Consider the following 18989-nt stretch of genomic DNA (forward strand, 5'->3'; position numbering starts at 1 on the left):
ACCATACCTCAGTTACTCCAGTGTCAAAATCAGGAGTGCTTACGGGCCAAAAACCTGTGCCACAGATGATTGTCGATATGTGTTGCACCTTCTAAAATCTAAAACCCAGGGGTTAGTAATTTATTGGATGTGACAAATACTAATTGTGACTTTTTGGGGAATAAAACACAGATGTTGGTGCTGGTTGTATCAAAATCTTAATATCGCAATAATTACTGGGCATTTCCACCATAAAATGTCGGCAGGTTTGACCAGCTAAAATGTAAACATAGTTTGCGAATTTTAACAATAAATTGCGAACTTTACTGTATCCAATTACTTAATTGCGAGTGCAATAATCCAAGGTTTGCACAGGGATGGGAAATTTCAGACACTCATATACAGGCCACACCAAACAGGTTGGCTGTTTGCTTTATTTAAAAGGTTGACGGGAAACTTTCAACGAATTTTCTCCTGATGGAAAGTCCCCAGCTACCCCAAAGTAACAAATGTAAATGTCATTCACACACACAATATTTGCAAATACTGCATTCCGTCTACCTTGCCTATCTATCCCTTTAACAGGCTGTACAATTTGATATTTCCATCCAAGCCAAGGTAAGCAACCTTGTCTTTTCATGTCTCCTTGAAACGGCAAGATTGCTTACTTCCCAGTGAATTGGCACCGTACCCCTATAATTTCCAGTGTTTGTATGCCGCAGCTCTCCGCATATGGTTTATTCTTCTCTCCGTGGGCCATGTTCCGGATTAACCCCCCACCTGCTGTAAAAATACACTGAACTGAAATTCCATTCGCTTATACTTTTAATCCCCCCGTCTTCATATGAATGAATTGACTAGGCATGGGGATTGTTGTTGTTGCAAAAGACAGGTATGTGTGCGAACCGCAATACCACACCTGCACCCAGCAGGCGCTAAAAACAAAACAGGAACGGAGCTGCCTCCCCTGCTCCCCTAAATCAGGACACAAGCAGGCAGCACACGCGTGTACCCCCTCCTCCATGCGTTTGCCCTTGACAGGGGGCGGAGGCGAGCAGGCAGTCCCAGCAGCAGGTCCTGCAGACAGTGCTGCAGCAGCAGGCTGGGGCTGGCATCGGCGCTGCGTGTGTGCGGGAGTAGTGTGGCTGCAGCCCGAGGATTGGGTCGCGCGTGCCTGCGCTCCGAAGCTGTTGATGGCTGGATGCAGAGGCTGCAGGTCGGAGCACTGAGCGGCTGCTGCTGCTCCCAGAGCCTGCTGGGTGGCTCGACGGTCTGAGGAGAACTGGAGACGAGGGCGAGCGTGTGGAAGAGGCGGATTTCTGAGGAGGAGGAGGGAGGAAAAAAAAGAGCCCGTGCAGAATTTTGTTTCTGTCGGAGGTGTGCTCGAAGCCACCTCCTTATCCTCCCAACCTTTTTTGGGAAGTAGTGGAATTTTGTCGCAAACAGAAAGATGAAAACACCCGAAGTTCTCAGGGAGAAAGTGGTGTAGTGAAGCTCCTCGGACGTGCTGGTAATGCTCTTTTCAGTACTTATCTGCGTTTTATAGGCTGTACTGATTTGACTTCGTCTTACGCCCGCACAAGAACTAATATATGTATCTTCGTCTGTTCTGTTATTTTTAAATATGTGAATGGCATACCTGCAGTTAAGTCACTGGGTGTATTTGCCTCCCGTTCGTTTCATTATTTCAGTGTCTTGACGTTTTACATAAAGTAGCCGCGTGCTTCTTTTGAAAGACGTCGCAGGTAGTACTTTGAGAGTGACGGGGTGGGAAGCGCAGGAGTAAAGTGCTTTGCTTTGTCTGTGTCGAATTGTTGTTTAAACGTCAACAGTAACACACAAATATAGTGACAATTGCGTGAAATCTGTACGTGGCTCCCCTCTGACCTGGTGGTCAGGTATGGGAGGGGGGGGGGGGATGAGTTCTAATTTACCCACAGTATTTTGACAGCAGATGAGTGAATGGCCGGGTGTGCATGGTGCTAGTGGCCAGGCAGAGGAGGGAGTAGTCCTATCCCAGGTGCTTTGGATGTAGAATTAATGGGCTGTGCTCAGCACCTGCGGGGGTTGGTCAGGGTCATGAAGGGGGAGGGAGCACACCGTTCCCGGGTCTTTTGATAGCTGGTGATGACTGAAGGAAGGGGCAGTGTACGGCTCCGGTGGGAGCGGCTTCACCCCCCCAGAGACAGCGATAATGCCCAGCACTCTCTGGACAGATAATAAAGCCGTGAGTGCTCTAATGCCCCTCTCGCTGTCATGTCCGCGGTGATTGAGCTGTTGCTAAATTGCATGTTATAATAAATTTTGGAGCAGCCCGAGATTGGTGGCTGGCATGGCATGTTCTCTAATTGCTAAGACAATGCACAGCATTGGCCCACCCTGTTCCCCGGGGCCCGGCTCAGATTTTTCGCGTGGGATTGGCAGGTTGATGGGGATGTTTTCCTTTTCTTCTATCTCGTTGCCTGCTCAGGAAAGCTGGTCAGGGAGATCGCAGTACGCTGCGTGAATTCAAAGTGAGTGGCAGCAGATAAACCTTTCCAGCCAGCGCTCCGGTTTGTGGGCGCTGGTAACAGTGGATATGCCTCCCCAAACACATAGCTGTCTTGCGGCTTCCATGGCATTCACGGCATCTTTAGCCAGGCATAGACACTTAGACAACCCGTTGCATTATGGGACTTGTAGTTTTGTGTGTGTGTGTATATACAATTAAGGGCTCAGAGTTGAAAGTGAATCTTGAAACATGCTGACTGCTAACAATCTTGAGATGGTTAGAAGTGATATAACTGCCTCTGAGCTATTTAGCAGTGGCATTAAAGTGACCCTCCGTTTTCACAGCTCTCAGTCCTGATCTACCTTGGTTAAACGTGAATGATTTTAGTAGCGCTATGCTATTCACCACAAACGGTTAACTTTTTGCTCTTAAGTGTTCTATATTGCCTAGCTAGATGGAACTACGTTTATCTAACTTAGACAGATGACCGGCTCGGAACAAATGCCCTGCCATTTCGACCTTTGCCTTTCGGCTAGGCACTTTTCTCAGTTTCTCTTTCAAATACCGTTTCTAAATTCGAGTGTTTTGGAAATGGGCAAATGCTACTTCTTTGACCCTAGTATCAGTAGAGGGCACCAGATGTGTGATTCCAACACGTGCAAACTGCAAAGAAATTGTGAAGGAGAATTGAAGGGGAAATGTTTTAAACGCTTCTTATTCAGACTATTATGCAAATAAGGTTTAGTGACACGGATCTCTTCCAAATCTATCTCCTTTATAACTACCCACACACAACAAACTGCATTAGGAATTGTGAAGGCAAGGTAGCAAAGGTGAAGGCAACACAACACATCGAATTTATGGAAAAACAACCGGCTTGGAGATAGTTTTTCTGTCTTCACCCCTATCAGTCATGTATGGGACTTTGTCTCTGGGATGTCTTTGAAACGCCACATCCGTGCTCCTGTTGCTTTAAGAGTGAAACACCATATAAGGTTAATACGATGACGAGGATTTCGGAATGACCCAGCGTTTTGCATGTTTGCCCTAATCATATTCTATATGATACTCAATGTAGTTTTACAATGTGAGAATAGCCCCGCCCCCGCCTTCAAGGAGTAACAGCATCACGCGCGCAGAGTTAAACGATGCGCCAAGCCACCCTGGGCTTTGCTGCAGCGCGCCTTCCTCCCATGGCCGGGTTTTGGGTCAATACAAGTAGTGGAGGGTCAATAAGATGACAAATTGGCTGCTGAGAGCAAGTCAATTCGCTTTACGGGTTTGAAATGTCCGTTAAGGGAGCTAACATCGATTAAGGCAAAGACGTACAATGTTGCCCACCCGCGGCGGTGCCAGGCAGGGGGCCCGGCGGGTATGGCTTTAGGCTGCATTTACACCGGCTCTACTGAGTTGTATAGCATACGACACTAAAATAGTGATGGGGAAGGTGGGCAGTAAGACGCCACACATGCCCCAAATTTCATCTTTTCAAGAGCTGACGAGGAAACTCCGGATTCTTACGTCCACGGGGAAGCGCGTGTGAAGTGAATGCCACAGGTTTGTACCCACGCCGGCCCACGTATCTGTCGCAGGTCATTCCATTGAGCGTGAGTTCGATTATAAAACCACGTGCTTTCCGTGCTAGGAGATTGTTCACTGTGATGTCAGATAACTGTACCAGATATCATTAGATTATAGTGCCAGTGTTTTTCAATGGTGGACTTAGGCTACCCATGCACTTTGCACTACTGTACATTTGTACAGCCCCTTCAATATTTATTAAATTGCATCAACGCGAGCCAGCCTTTTCAAAACAAGTCTAATTAAAATGGTGTTCTGAATTGCACGTTAAGCGTGCCAGTGCTGCTGGCGCTGACTCATCATGCAGGATCATATGCCACATGCAATTTGTCTCGCGAGTGGATTCCAGATTTTTACAAAAGGCAATTCACAATTGAGTCGGGTAGGATGAGCCCTTCCTTAGTTGACTGCAGTTAATCAAATATTCATTCATCCTGTCTGTGTACTGACACCTAACTATGGTTGCAAAGTCTGCCACGTCTGGTGAATGGCAGGGTTGAAGAGGTCATTTGTTCTTTCACTGAGCAATGATATTATGTAGTGCCAAGCCATACGCTGGTATGTTTTGGCAGCCAGTTTTATATATTTTTTTTCTTTTTTTTTATCTGTGAAAAATGACCACTAGCAGGTTGGTTGCAAGATTGATTTTATCATGTCAATTTTTTGATATACAAGCATTCAAAATATCCCAATCGATACTAGTCCCCACACAAAATTCATTTACAGTAGACAAGAGGTTAGATCGATTTATTTGTAATTTTCAACTACAATGAGAAGTCTAGTAATCACTCGTGCTACACTTGTTAACGTTTAGGGCCTTATTCCAAATATTCTGGTAATGACGCAGAATAAAAAATATCTGGCACGTGAGTTTCCATTCTGCTCTATTACTAACATGACTGTAAATTAACGTGAGCCATGCCTGTAATGGTACATTAACCACATAGGTCCTGTAAAATTATGAGCAGAATTCTGGTGTCCCCAACATGTTTTTTCCTATGTGGGAATGGAGGAGTAAATACTTTTCTCAGGAGTGTTCAGAAATGTTTAAATAAGCTAGTATCTACATTAAAAATGTGTTTGAAAGATACTTGGAAGAACTGAGTTTTATTTATATTATACAAGTCTACTAAATATATCAAAGTTGGTTCAATCAATCTGGATTTCTAAAGCAAAACTTAACACCCTGTGGAATATCCAGGCGCTGAGGTTCGTTTTGGTTTCATTTATGCAATACAGTTTTTGCAGTCCATAATTATTATTAATTAGCATTTAATAGAGCGCATGGCAACCCTTAGGCATCCCAGCGCTTACGACAACAGGCAGTCAAGTACAGTTCACGCTCATGTCTGGAACAGCCACGGTTTTAAATGTTTCCGAAACGTTAGATGGTGGGTCATTGACCGGAGATCAATGGGCTGCATATTCCAAAGCTTTGCAGCGTTGTAGGCAAATATTCGGACCCCAGCATGTGCTCTATTGATTTTCGGCACTGTCGCCAGGAACAAATTCGCTGAGCGCGAACTTCTTGAAGGGCGATGGAAGGCTATAAATGTGAGGTTGATTGGTTCCTTGATTGGTAGCCAGTGTAGCTCTTTTAGCGCCGGCTTGGCCGAGTGTGCTTTAGGGATGTTGCGCAGCAGCCTGTCTGTGCAGTTCTGGAACACTTGTAGTTTCCTTATTGTGGACTTTGGAGTCCCCAAGTAGAGAGAATTTCCATAATCCAGCCGGGACAACACCAGTGCCTGGACCATGATTCTGCACACTAATTTAGGATGGAATGGAAGGATTTTTCTCATCTGCCTAGTGATGACGTAACATGACGCTGCTAATTGTACCGCTTGGTGGTCAAAATTAAGAGACCTATCCAGCCAAACACCCAAACTCTTAATCTTTTGTTTGGGCTTTGGCACCGAACACAAACAGTTTGGCCAGCTCAAGCTTGCCGTGACCGTATGGTTGTTACCCAGGACCATTAGCTCTGTTTTGTCTCCATTAAGCTTGAGACATGACTCGTCCATACACGTAGCCACCGTTTCATAGCAGGATTCTAGCTTAGCTGGCACCTTCTTTGGGTGGCTTAATGCTACCACTAATTGCGTGTCATCTGCATAAGTTATAATATGGATTCCATATGGCAGGAATAACTCTGCAAGGGGCCTCACATATATATTAAATATGGTAGGACTCAATGAGGAGCCTTGTGGCACTCCACAAGTAAGTGGCCCTGTTCTTGAGGTACGGTTTCCCTCAAATACCTGATATGAACTGTCTTTCAGAAAGGATTTGATCCAGGTGAGAAGCTTTCCAGATACTCCGATCATTCTTAATCTCTCAACAAGAATGCTGTAATTAACCGTGTCGAACGCGGAGCTCAGGTCAAGCAGGATGCCTGCCACTGTGCCTCCCTGGTCTAAGATCTTTCTTGATTCCTCCACTACTAACAGGGACATTTCTGTTCCATGCTTTGGTCGAAAAACTGTCTGGGATGGATGCAGAATCGAGTGGGTTTCTAAATAGTCCGATAGGGTCCTATTTACATGTTTCTCTAGGATTTTACAGGTCATGGGAAGAAGCAAGCCCGGCTGATAGTTGCCCCAAACGTCTGGATTAAGGCATTTTTTTTTTTTTTTTGGAAGTGCTCGGATCATGACATGTTTCCATGACCTGGGCACTTGGCCCGTTGCTAGAGAAGAATTTAATACTTCTAATAGCACAGGTAGAATGATGTTCCCCACCTTGCGCAGCATGTGCATGGGAGCAGCGTCCGGGGGGAGCCTGATTTAACTTTCGAAAGTAGTTGATATAATGTATCTAAGTACAAAGCAGGAATATCTTCTAGCCGTGGAAAGCTACCCCCCGGTATTTCCTCCTCTAGGTCCTGATTATCGAAGTTAGAGGCATTGGGAAAAGTATTGTAAATATCTAGATTTTTTTTGTTAAAAAATTCTGAAAGTTCCGTACAGCGTTGTTGGGAGGATTCTACAGTTGGCTCAGGTGGCCCATATTTTGTCAGATTTTTCACTATCAGGGAGATTTCCCTCGGGGCGTTTGCTGCCCCTACGATTTTCTCCTCGTAGTAATTTTATTGAGCTCTCTTTATTTCTGCCTGGTAACGTAGCAAACTCGTTATGCCAATCCATAACGAGTTTGTTTATGAAGTGTGTATTTCTTCAAAAACCGAGTGGTAATTACAACATGCATTTTAAAGCAGGATATCCGTATATGTTTAGTGTCATGTGTGTTTATTTGGAGTGGAGAGTAAACGTTGCTCCTCAGTGTGGCTGTGTTGTTTTGCATGTGTAGTGGTCTTATCATTTTTCTGGTATTTTTTCAAGTGGATCTGATACTTATGTTATGCAGTTTTTTATGTGCAGTCCTATTTATGTGTGGATGAGGATTAATGAAACCTAGGAGCAAACTTTTGTTTTGTTCTTCATTTGCTGTTTCATGTCTGGGGGTAGGGGACACCACATCAACAAGTTACATCCTATATGTGTGTCCTACCAACCTGGAGTATGAGCGGGCACACAGAAAGCGGAGAATATTCTTACGTCAGCATAGAAAGTATAAGATGTCTTCTAGTGAGGGTGAAGGGAAGAGTTGATGGCTGAAGAGGAAAGCTATTCGGCCACTGAAACAGTATTCGTTATTTAGGTGTGCTGCTTCCAACAAACCTTCAAGTTCACGTTTTTGCTTGAAGTATCTGCATGCTACTTGACTCCTGGATGGCCTCCATATATGTTCACACAACACTGGGGTTTGATGCAAGGGCTCATTGTGAGAGTGTGGAACTGATGGTAATAATTGCCTATCTATGTTTGAGAAAGTATTTTGGATTTGAGAGGGAGAGAGGCCTCTCTACAGTAAAGAAGAAACATAGAGTAGGATGCTTCTTCCTAATTGAGCTGTATTGAGAGTCAGGAGATAAGGAGACTGCACCAGAAATATGATGTCCTGCAATATTATCATAATTGATGATACTGGCCAGAGATGACTATGGAGGAAAACTAGTAACAAAATGCTTCTCCCTGCCATTATCCATCAGTCCTTTTACATGAAGGAGATGCTCCACAGAATCCTCATAGGATGTTATACCATTGACACATTACCTGGCCTTAGTTATCTTTAGTTGGGAGACAGTAGCTGCACCAAAATACCAATAGTGCATTTCATGCCATGTTTCTGGATCAACCATGGAAAGGGGGTAGATGTCTAGGCATTCCCTCCTAAGGTTGCTAAGCAGCAGTTGTAGGACTTTTAGTGCGGGTCAGTAACTGACTCAGGTACAACATTGCAAGCTGATAAACCTCTAAGACAACAACACATTTTTCTTTTTCAAACTAAAAGGGCTGCTTCTCTGTTGTAATAATTTATTTCCCATTGTCATCTTCCAGGTACCTGCAGGTAACATAGTTTAGGAGCAGAAAGATGTACCTGGGTCCTTAAATATGGCATTGCATCACTATTCTAGAATGTCCCTCGAAATAGTTTTAAACCTTTTCTCCCACTTAATTTTTGCATATCTGATGGGATGCGATTTAGGCATTTTCTGAAGAACCATCAATTGTGTACACCAGGTATTATGAGACCTAAGAATATTACAACAGGAGTTCATGTTGGGTTTTGCCTCCCTCTCACAGATTTTCTGGAGGAGATGGCTCTGTGAGTGTCAGTAAATTGAAACTGCTTGTTCAGGGGTTTCAGACATTGAATGTAAAGATGACAATGTGCCAATGCCAGTGACATACCTGGGTGTGAGATTTGTGCCATGCCCTTTTTATTTAACCAGTGTAAAGGAGTTGCAGGATGGTGACCTACTTTGGAATCAGAGTCATTCCATCAAGTCCTCAAGTCTCTGGTGTATCTGAGACCCCTACATGGTGACACTGGGCTTGGTGATAGCCTCTTCCTAGAGCACCAATCACAATTCAACAATAATCATGCCTGTTTTAGCGTTTAATCATTTTATCAAAGTATAGCTCTGTCAGTTGGCCATTTTTTGATACTCAAAGAGACCAAGACATGCTGGTCTTGATATATTTTCTCTTATTTGAATATTTGACTTCATTGTTGTCTCCTGTAAAGTGTTGCCGGGGTAGGGTGGGGAATGTATGCCTAAGCAAAGATCCCCAGGTTTGTTTTGGATACATTCTACGCCTACCTGAACCCCAGCAAAAATGGCTTCAGCAGCGTCTATCAGTTTGTAATAAATTACAGCTACCTATGGCTTAGTATGCCTTCCACCATGAAGTGAAGAAATGGGGGAGCAGCGCACTCCTGTTCATTGACTTTACAATTCAATTGTGTTTTTTTTGATCTAGGTGCTACAGTGTTATGCTCGCTGTCTATCGGGCATTGAAGTAAAGAAGCTAAATCACAACCAACTGATGGTTGACACTGCGCACTGTGCTGGGGGTACCTCAGACCCTAGACAAATAATCGCCTTATCATAAAAAATCAAACTCAACGGTCCAAATCAAATAAGCATATATTGGTTCATATGCAAAGTAAATGTATACAAAGGTGGTTAAACCAATGATCAAACATTACAGTAATTATTTACAATCATCAACTGAATGCATTATTAACAAAGCAAAGATGTATGTTACATAGTACATTTGATCGTTCACATGATGACTTAAAGGTGAGCCCAATGCATTTCGGGACTTAGATGTCCCTTCGTCAGGGGAAATCTGTGGACAAAAAGAACATAGTAATCATGGGCTAAATATTTGGAAAAAGAACTTAGAATCACATAGCATGATGCTCAATATTAAACTTCACAAATCCTGTGGCTACCAATCGTGATTAACCAACGTGGGTACATAACTCTACGTGCCACTGGAGAATAGGCTTTACAGAAAGTCTGCGTTTAGGTTAGAGGAAAGAATCAACGTCACCCAATAGTGTGAAATCTCCAGGGTGGTATAGGTAAATCGAGTGGCTGATAAAATAGAAATCGTGCCGAGGAAAGCATAGAAAAACGTGGGAATGTGTGGCGAGGGAACCTCACCTTATGCACTAATGCGGTAAAGTTGATGAAAAAAAAAGTTCATGACTACCGGATCTCAGCGCGGCTACAAAGGAGGAGAGAAAACAAATGGGAATGGACAAATGTGATTAAAATAACTAAGATGGTGATAAGCGTGAAAGGGAGGACTGAGTACCATGTACCCAACTCACCAGCAATATTGAAAACGGGCCCGCGATGGTGGAGACTGAAAACAAAGAAAGTATGAGATCAGCACGAGTGCTGACATCGGTATGAAGACCAACGTACAAAAGAACTGGAAGCAGTACTTACAAATATGTTCAACAGAGATTGGAGTGGACCGTTCAACCGAGGAGCTTCCGATACCGAAGGGAGGAGCACACGAGAACGCTGCTCGCTCGTAATTAAATGTACATCGGGAGAGTCGGGCTATGGCGTGCTTCCGGGATAAAAATGAAAACCGGACTGAAACCATGGTTGCCATATTGGAAGGGGGTGACATAATGAAATAGTGAAAGGGGCATAACATGGTGGGAGAAAGAGGTGAATGCAAATTACCCAATGTTCACGGCTAAAGCCGGATACTTACGAAAAATGTATTTATGTAGAAAATGGAAAGACTGGATGAAAAACGAATGGAAAAATGAAAAATGGGGCATAAAACGCGGCTAACTAACGGAGAGCCATAACAAAAGGGAAAGGAGAGAATGTATATAAAAATAGAATAAACGAGCTAAACGTTATCTAATAGATGCGGCAATGGAAAAAGTGTGGGGGACTGGCGATGGACCAAAACAAATCAGTAAAAACCAAGTGAAATACATATGGCGAGAAATAGGGGTATACAAATGCTAACAAGAATAGTGATGAGAAGACGAGAGAGGTCTAGTGTGAGAGTCAATAGTGGATAGTGGTGAGTAAAAAGTGGTGAACCCTAGAAATTCGTGACCAGAATGTAGAGAGGATTGTCTATAGAAAACATGACAGATCCAGGCGATCATTGAGACCAGATGGGGCCAGGGTATGTAATTTCTGAATCCCAAAAATTTCTTTACGCAGTAGTAGGTTAGTGATATCCACTCCTGGTCTGACAATGATGGTTTCAATAATTTGAAAACGAAGTTGTGAAATCGTATGTTTGGCTTCAGACCAGTGAATCGCAAGGCTTGAGGTGGTGTTTCTGTTTCTGATCCTGGATTTGTGTTCCGTAATTCGAGTCTTGATTTTGCGCTCAGTATTACCTACGTATGCCTTTCCGCAAGGACATTTGATGCAGTAAATGGCGTGTGTAGTATTACAGTCACTGGTGTGTTTCAACGGAATCTTAGAACCTGATAAGGGATGGGTAAGAACGTTACCAGTTATGACATTGTTGCAATTCACGCATGCTTGACATTTACGTGTACCATGGTAAGTGCCCAGCTTGTCAGGAACTGTGGTGGGTTTCAAGAGGGAACGTAAATTCCTGCCTCTAGTGTAAGCAAACATTGGTTTCTCTTGGAATAAACCTTGGAAGTCTTGTTCTTGTTGGAGAAGTTCCCATCTGGAGTGGATGATGTTTTTGATTTTAGACGAAGCGGTCGAAAAACTGCTTACAAATACCAATCTCTGGTTGGAAGGACGCGTTTGTTGTTCCAGGAGTGCTTCTCGCTGTTTATTCATTGCTCTCGTCAAACAGGAGGTTAATACTTCTTGAGGATAGCCTCTTGCTGCAAAACGTTTAGAAGTTTCAAGTAATTCAAAGGTGCTGTTGGTGACGTCAGAGCAGATTCTGCGTATCCTTATAAACTGGGATAATGGCAGATTCATTATCAGATTGCGTGGATGAAAACTTGAAAAGGTGAGAAGGCTGTTGCGATCCGTTGGTTTATGAAATACAGTCGTGCTGAACTGGTTGAAAGATGTTTTGTTCTCTTGTACATCAAGATAATGGATCGTATCCTCACTGATGGAGTATGTAAGTTGTATGTGTGGGTTAATGCTGTTGAGTTCGTCTATCATCATGGTAAAGGACGATATAGAGTCATTCCAGATGAGGAAGATGTCGTCAATGCATCGATAATACAAGATAATTTTTGTCCACCAATCAGGATTGGAGATAATGTTATCCTGCTCGTATTGTGCCATGTAGATATTCGCATAGGCTGGAGCTCCCGAAAATCCAATCGAAGTACCATTTAGTTGTGCATAGAATCGATTTTGGTATTCAAAATAGCTGTTATGGAGACAAAATTTCAAAAGTTGGAGGATAAAATTTTTTTCGGTATCAATGTCATCCATTTTGAGAAGTGCCCATTCCACCGCCTCGAGGCCCGCGGAGTGTGGGATCGAGGTATAGAGGGCTGTCACATCGATGGTGCAAAGGTATGTTGTGCTTTGTGGGTCAATCCTGACCTGTTGTAGAACTTGAAGGAAATGCGTCGTATCTTTGAGATATGTGCTCCATGATTGAACAAACTTCTGTAAGAAATGATCCAAAAATTTCCCGATGGGGTCAAAAATAGACCCACACCCGGATACTATCGGGCGAAAAGGTGGGTCATTGGGATTCTTGTGAATTTTAGGGATCATGTATAAATGAGGCCGTTTAGGATTTATAGACATCAGGTAAAGTTGTTTAGCGTTATCAATCCATTCGTTGTCATATGCCACCTTAAGGACAGAGTTGAGCAGATCTTGGAGTTGTACAGTCGGATCGCTAGAAAGAAGCATGTAGGTGCTGGTGTCAGAGACATGTGATGCCACTTTCGAGTGGTAATATGTTGAATCCATAACAACTATCGCGCCCCCTTTATCAGCCGGTTGTATTGTGATCAAAGGGTTATTTGCCAAATTCTGAATGATGTTGCGTTCGTACTTGGAGATGTTGCTATGGTGCTTTGGTCGGTAATTGAGCTTTTCCAAATCTTTGTTCACCAAAGTTTCAAAGCTGTCCAAAGTTTTGTGGGAAGTAGGTGGCATAAAAGTACTTTTAGGTTTAAATTGTTGTGGAGTGGGTTCATTGTCCTGTGGGGCAGAAGTCACAACATTATTGAAAAAGTGCTTAAGCCTGATCGTGCGCATAAATTTGAAAAATTCACCCTGTGTCTGAAGGTGATTGGTGTGCGATGAAGGTACAAACGATAGTCCACGTCCAAGTAAAGATTGTTCTTGATCATTTAACTTGTAGGATGATATATTAATGACTAATTCACTGTTTTGCCGCTTCGTAAGGATTTTCCACTTGTTTCCTTTCCCTCTCCGGGTTTTTCGTGTGTTGTTGATTTGGATGAATCTGGTTGGGACGGTGGACGTCCGTGATCCATGGCCTGTGATAAAAAAGTAGTGGATGTAGAGGGAGCAGATGATATGTCAATGGATGTGGTAGCTGGTAAGTTGGAAGTGCCAGTTTGTGGAATTAGATTGGCTGCTGTGGCGGGGGTCCGACTGGTGGTGGTGTCCTTCTCTGAAACCAAACTTTCATCCGAGGATGTAGGTGTTTTCCTGGTATCTAGTCGTTTGCGTGTGTATATTTCGGCCCAAGTATATACTTCATTCAATTTGTAGTCAATGGTGTCTCTTCGGTATTTACGTAACTTGCCTTCTTGTAATTCTCTTTCATAGTTATCAAGCTTCTGGTTAAGAACTTCCAGTTGTAGCTTCCATGAGTCAGCCTCCATATGCAATTGTAACTCGTTTTTTAGAGAATAGATCTCCTCCTCTAGGTCCTTTATAGTTTTAGACAGTTCTTCGATGATCAAAAGTATCAGATCCAACGAGCATTTGTTTAGTATGGAGTACCATTTGTCCATGAAAGCTGTGTTGAGGTGAAAACGAAATAACATGGGTTTGATGGCAAGGTGTAACCCTCTCGGAATCCTCTTGGCTTTGTGGTATTGGACAAGTGTCGATGCGTGCAATTTTTGGTTCAGATGTCTCCTTGTTATAAATTCCAACTGGCGTAGTTGTTGAGTAATAGATCCACCATGTGTATCAGTAGTTTTCACTTCTTGGATGAGTGAGTAAATGGCAGACGCATCATCTGAGGTGTAAGCTTTCGTGTTAGCTCTGTTGTCTGTGATGTTTGTGATTGCGTCGAACGACATGTTAATCGTGGGTGCTGCTGCTCAGTCTCCACCATCGCGGGCCCGTTTTCAATATTGCTGGTGAGTTGGGTACATGGTACTCAGTCCTCCCTTTCACGCTTATCACCATCTTAGTTATTTTAATCACATTTGTCCATTCCCATTTGTTTTCTCTCCTCCTTTGTAGCCGCGCTGAGATCCGGTAGTCATGAACTTTTTTTCATCAACTTTTCATCAACTTTACCGCATTAGTGCATAAGGTGAGGTTCCCTTGCCACACATTCCCACGTTTTTCGATGCTTTCCTCGGCACGATTTCTATTTTATCAGCCACTCGATTTACCTATACCACCCTGGAGATTTCACACTATTGGGTGACGTTGATTCTTTCCTCTAACCTAAACGCAGACTTTCTGTAAAGCCTATTCTCCAGTGGCACGTAGAGTTATGTACCCACGTTGGTTAATCACGATTGGTAGCCACAGGATTTGTGAAGTTTAATATTGAGCATCATGCTATGTGATTCTAAGTTCTTTTTCCAAATATTTAGCCCATGATTACTATGTTCTTTTTGTCCACAGATTTCCCCTGACGAAGGGACATCTAAGTCCCGAAATGCATTGGGCTCACCTTTAAGTCATCATGTGAACGATCAAATGTACTATGTAACATACATCTTTGCTTTGTTAATAATGCATTCAGTTGATGATTGTAAATAAATACTGTAATGTTTGATCATTGGTTTAACCACCTTTGTATACATTTACTTTGCATATGAACCAATATATGCTTATTTGATTTGGACCGTTGAGTTTGATTTTTTATGATAAGGCGATTATTTGTCTAGGGTCTTAGGTACCACCAGCACAGTGCGCAGTGTCAACGATCAGTTGGTTGTGATTTAGCTTCCACCATGAAGCACATACAAACGTCTGTTTCTTTTTGCTTAACGCTGTATTAGTCCAAAATTAAGATGAAAACAGTCCATGGTTTCAAAAAGTTTCTTGGACTAACTCAAAATAACATATCAAAGTGATGCACTGCGATTAGCATTCAAGGTTTCACAGAAATTACGTTAAAAGTATAGCGCAAATGCATTCAGAATCTGAAACAAAGAAGGTGTTCCAAATACAGAAGAACATTTTTGGGCGTAGAAAAGACTAAAAGTAATTTTAACAGAAGATCAATAGTGAACGTGGCAGTTTTAGATGTACATACCTCAAGGCAACCCATGTGACTCAAAAACAATATGTTCTATATACTGACAGTTAACTATCATGAAATAAGTACATATGTGTTCAGATGGAATTTACAAACACTGTAATAACATTATATATCCTTTGAAAATTAGGCACTCAGTTAAAGCATTAACATTTTGAGGCAGAAATGTATATACAAAAGTATTTTCTCATCAAAATGGAATGAATCGCCTGTCTATAACAAACCAGGGTCTATGAGTTTTGTACAAAGGCCCTCATACACTCTAACTCGTGGGTAGTGGTACATCTTGGTTCTCCGCTATAAGGAGTTAGGTGGTTGTTTTTATCATTGGGTCTTTTCTGCCTGAGTTTCCTGTTCCCCATGCAGTCAACCTTCCTCCATCTGGTTCTGTGACGGTCATGATTTTGTCTATTTTTGGTGAAAAAAAGTTAAATATTAAAAATACCTCCTTTCCTGTACACTTTGTTTAATTCATCAGGAAGTGGTAATATTAAAAACGGTGTTTGGTGCTCTGTTGGATATGTGAGTGGTCCATCGCACCTAGATAGTAATTCTTACAATGGTCGACATATTTCAGTCCAAGGGTGTCTCTAAAGATCGGTGGACTTTCGTCAGGACTGTAGTCATTAGCGCTCATAGGTGGATCACTCTAACAATTGGATAAGTTAATGTCACATACCCATCTTCATCATTGTTTCATTTAATAGACAAAATTATAGCTTATAGTTCTGCCTATAGCTCATTTGGAGTTTTGTTAACGCTCCATCAGGTGCTACGGGAGCTCTCATTGGTGCCATTTGCACGTCATTGCTGCTGCTTCTTACCATGACTCGGAAGTAGTCTTATAAAAAAGTATTGCGAGGGCTTAGCAGTGGTTTGTGATGGCCTGCATAGTGAGGGGGGAGTTAGACGCTGCAATGGGATACATTTCTTAAGAGTAATATTGGGGGTAGGGAAGTAATAGACTCAGATGTTTTAACAAAACAGAAACAAATGTATATGCCTGCACCATTATTCATCAGAGGTCTTGTTTCTGCTTATGTATGTGATTAAATTAAGAATGTAAAACACACGTAACCATTTTTTATAACGCATAATAATAAAATGTATGTAACATGCCCCACTCCCATTTTTTTGTCTTTTGTAGTACACCCCAAATTCTACAAATATAATTTCAAGAACACCCATCTAATTAATTGGATTCTAGAAATCCATTTCCTTCCAATGTGTTTCATCTACGTGGTACCAACTTGTCTCAGGCAATGCTAGATTTTGAGTCAGCTACCCCCAGCTGCTTTTGATGATTGGTTGGAGGCGATCCTTGGATCGCTTAATAGGTTCCAATGCAGTTTTGTGTGCACGGTAATACATAAGGGATATTAATCTAGTCAGCTTCCAAGTACTTTCTCCCATTAGATCCCGATTGAAGTTGCATTGAAAAATCAGTTTCCTTGGCATTCCTCTACCAATGCATGTGGTCCTAGTCCTGTTAGATTAACTCTTGGTGGGTCTTCCTCCCATGTCTCTTTTTTCCTTTTAGCTAATTCCCATAACTTCAATAGTGTTGCTCTAAGTATTTGGAACAATTAGACTTGGATGTATGCCTTTCATCTTGGCAAGTGAATATGTTCTTCAGTGTAGCATCCTCCCCAGCCCGTTTACCCGCTAAGGACCATGCTTCGTATAACACGCATTTATTCTTCTGTGTGTAACTGCAAACTCGACATTCTAAATCTGCATTCACTTCATTACGCTCTAATGCTTACGTCACAGTTCTACGGAGTTCACCGGGAGCCAAATGGGTTCTGTCATTGATAACTCGCACGTCACTACATCGCCTCTCTCTGTTAAATAAAAAAGTTTTTTTTGTTTTTACAAATAGGTACAATTAAAAGTCTTCAATGAGTCTTTGTGGCGCTCTGATCACAAATCCCGACTGTCTCTTCGGAAACTGGAAACAGGCAGTCAGTGTCAATGATCTGCGTTGGCGATGTAGGAACAACAGCTGTAAAGGGGTCTAAAATTGTCTTTTCAGACCCAATCTCTACATTGACATCAGTGCATGATGAGCCATATGTCGGAAATGTAAGGAACCTCGCATGATAGATTTTTCAGGATGTTGAACAATCACCATGTTTCCTTTACTGGTCACAACAGGAAATGGCTCAGCATCGAAGGGAGCATCAGATTTCCATTTTCTAGGCTGAAAGACAAGCACTTGATCTCCTCTAGTGATTGTAATGCCCTTTGTATGTCGGCACTTATCTGTATGGGCTTTTAATTTTCTTTTAAGATCCTGGTCTCTTAAATGGGTTTCTTCCTCAGTACTTGATCCTCTGTTGGTCCATGGTAACTTGACCGTCATGGCTTTCCCAAACTTCAAGGTTGCAGGGCTTTCACCTGTGGTGAGTGAGAGATCAAACAGTAAACACGAAGAGTAGGATTTAAGACAGTTTAATGGCTGAGCTTTTCCAAAACAGCATGCCGAACAGCTTTCTTGAGTACTCCGGAAACGTTCAACAAGGCCATTTTCCTGTTGCCAAAGAGGTGTGCTCTTCTGATGCTTCACATTAAGATAACTGAGAAATTCCCTGAATTGTTAACTGTTGAAAAGTGGGCTGTTGTCAGATTTTATGATCGCAGGAACACCCCATGCCGCGAAGATGCTGTCTAATTTCTCAATGACTCTTTCTTTAGTGGTGGATGAGAGAACTTCTGTCAATGGAAAGCAGGAGTATTCATCAACTATCACCATCAGGTGATGTCCATTGTCAAGAGGACTGAAGAAGTCAATGGCAAATATTTCCCATGCCTGCTTTGGGATCTTGGGCATGTTTAAGGTGTGTTGAGTGGTTTTCAATGAAAGCATTTGCATTGATGATAGACCTTCAATTCTCTTTCAACTCTCTCTCTGAGGTGGGGAAATCAAACTCGGTCTCAGAGAGCTTGTTTTGTGGCAATGAGTAACAGTTCATCTTTAACATTTTTAAACTTCTGGTATACACGGTCATTCGAGGGTACTGGCTTCAAGTCTGAAGGACAGTAATGTCTTTCAGTTTTAACAGATCACTATCTTGACTCGTGACAGTGACCATTTGTTCCAAAGAAATTACAGCGGGTGTGCTTGATTTCAGAATGAAATTTAGGCAGGCATCAACCGTCTTGGAAGGGACACCATGGCACTCTAGCAGCACTCGCGAAAAGTAGTCAGCAGGGTTTTGATCCTTCCCTGCATGGTGCACAATTGGGTAGTTTTATTCTTGCAATCATAAACCCCAACGTTCAATGCAAGGAGACATCTTAACCTTTGCATTGCCAAAGATGGTCAACAATGCTTGATGATCCATCACAAGCTTGGAAGGCTTTCCATACAATAATACGTGGAAATGTTTACAAGCCCACACCACTGCTAAACTAACTTTCTCAGGTTGTGGAATATGCACGTTCAGTTTGGGGCAAACATCTGCTTGCGTAAACCACAATATGTCCACGAGCATTTGGGTGTCCGCTCTGCAAGAATTGCGCTTAACCCGACTGGGCTAGCATCAATAAAAACCTCCTGTATGAAGCCTTGGATCAAAGCATGCCATTTCAGTAGTGTTCTCCATAGATAATGAAAAGATGCTTGCATTTCATCACATCTATACCTTTTTTATTTT

The 18989-nt window shown here is 42.5% G+C and overlaps 1 protein-coding gene across 3 annotated transcripts in view; it reads left to right on the top strand.

The window, feature by feature from the left end:
• The first annotated feature begins 1128 nt into the window (after nt 1-1128).
• The window catches only part of TENM2 (teneurin transmembrane protein 2), a 2740530-nt gene continuing 2722669 nt past the window's right edge, over nt 1129-18989 (top strand). For 2 of the 3 annotated variants that reach the window (XM_085617837.1, XM_085617839.1), the window contains exon 1: nt 2088-2206. The gene's annotated coding sequence lies outside the window, so the exon portion shown is untranslated. Of the gene's footprint in view, nt 1490-2087; nt 2207-18989 lie in introns of those variants that run through there. The other variant, XM_085617838.1, reaches the window with a different exon arrangement.

The sequence above is a fragment of the Triturus cristatus genome, chromosome 7, assembly GCF_964204655.1.
Source record: "Triturus cristatus chromosome 7, aTriCri1.1, whole genome shotgun sequence".
NCBI lineage: Eukaryota > Metazoa > Chordata > Amphibia > Caudata > Salamandridae > Triturus > Triturus cristatus.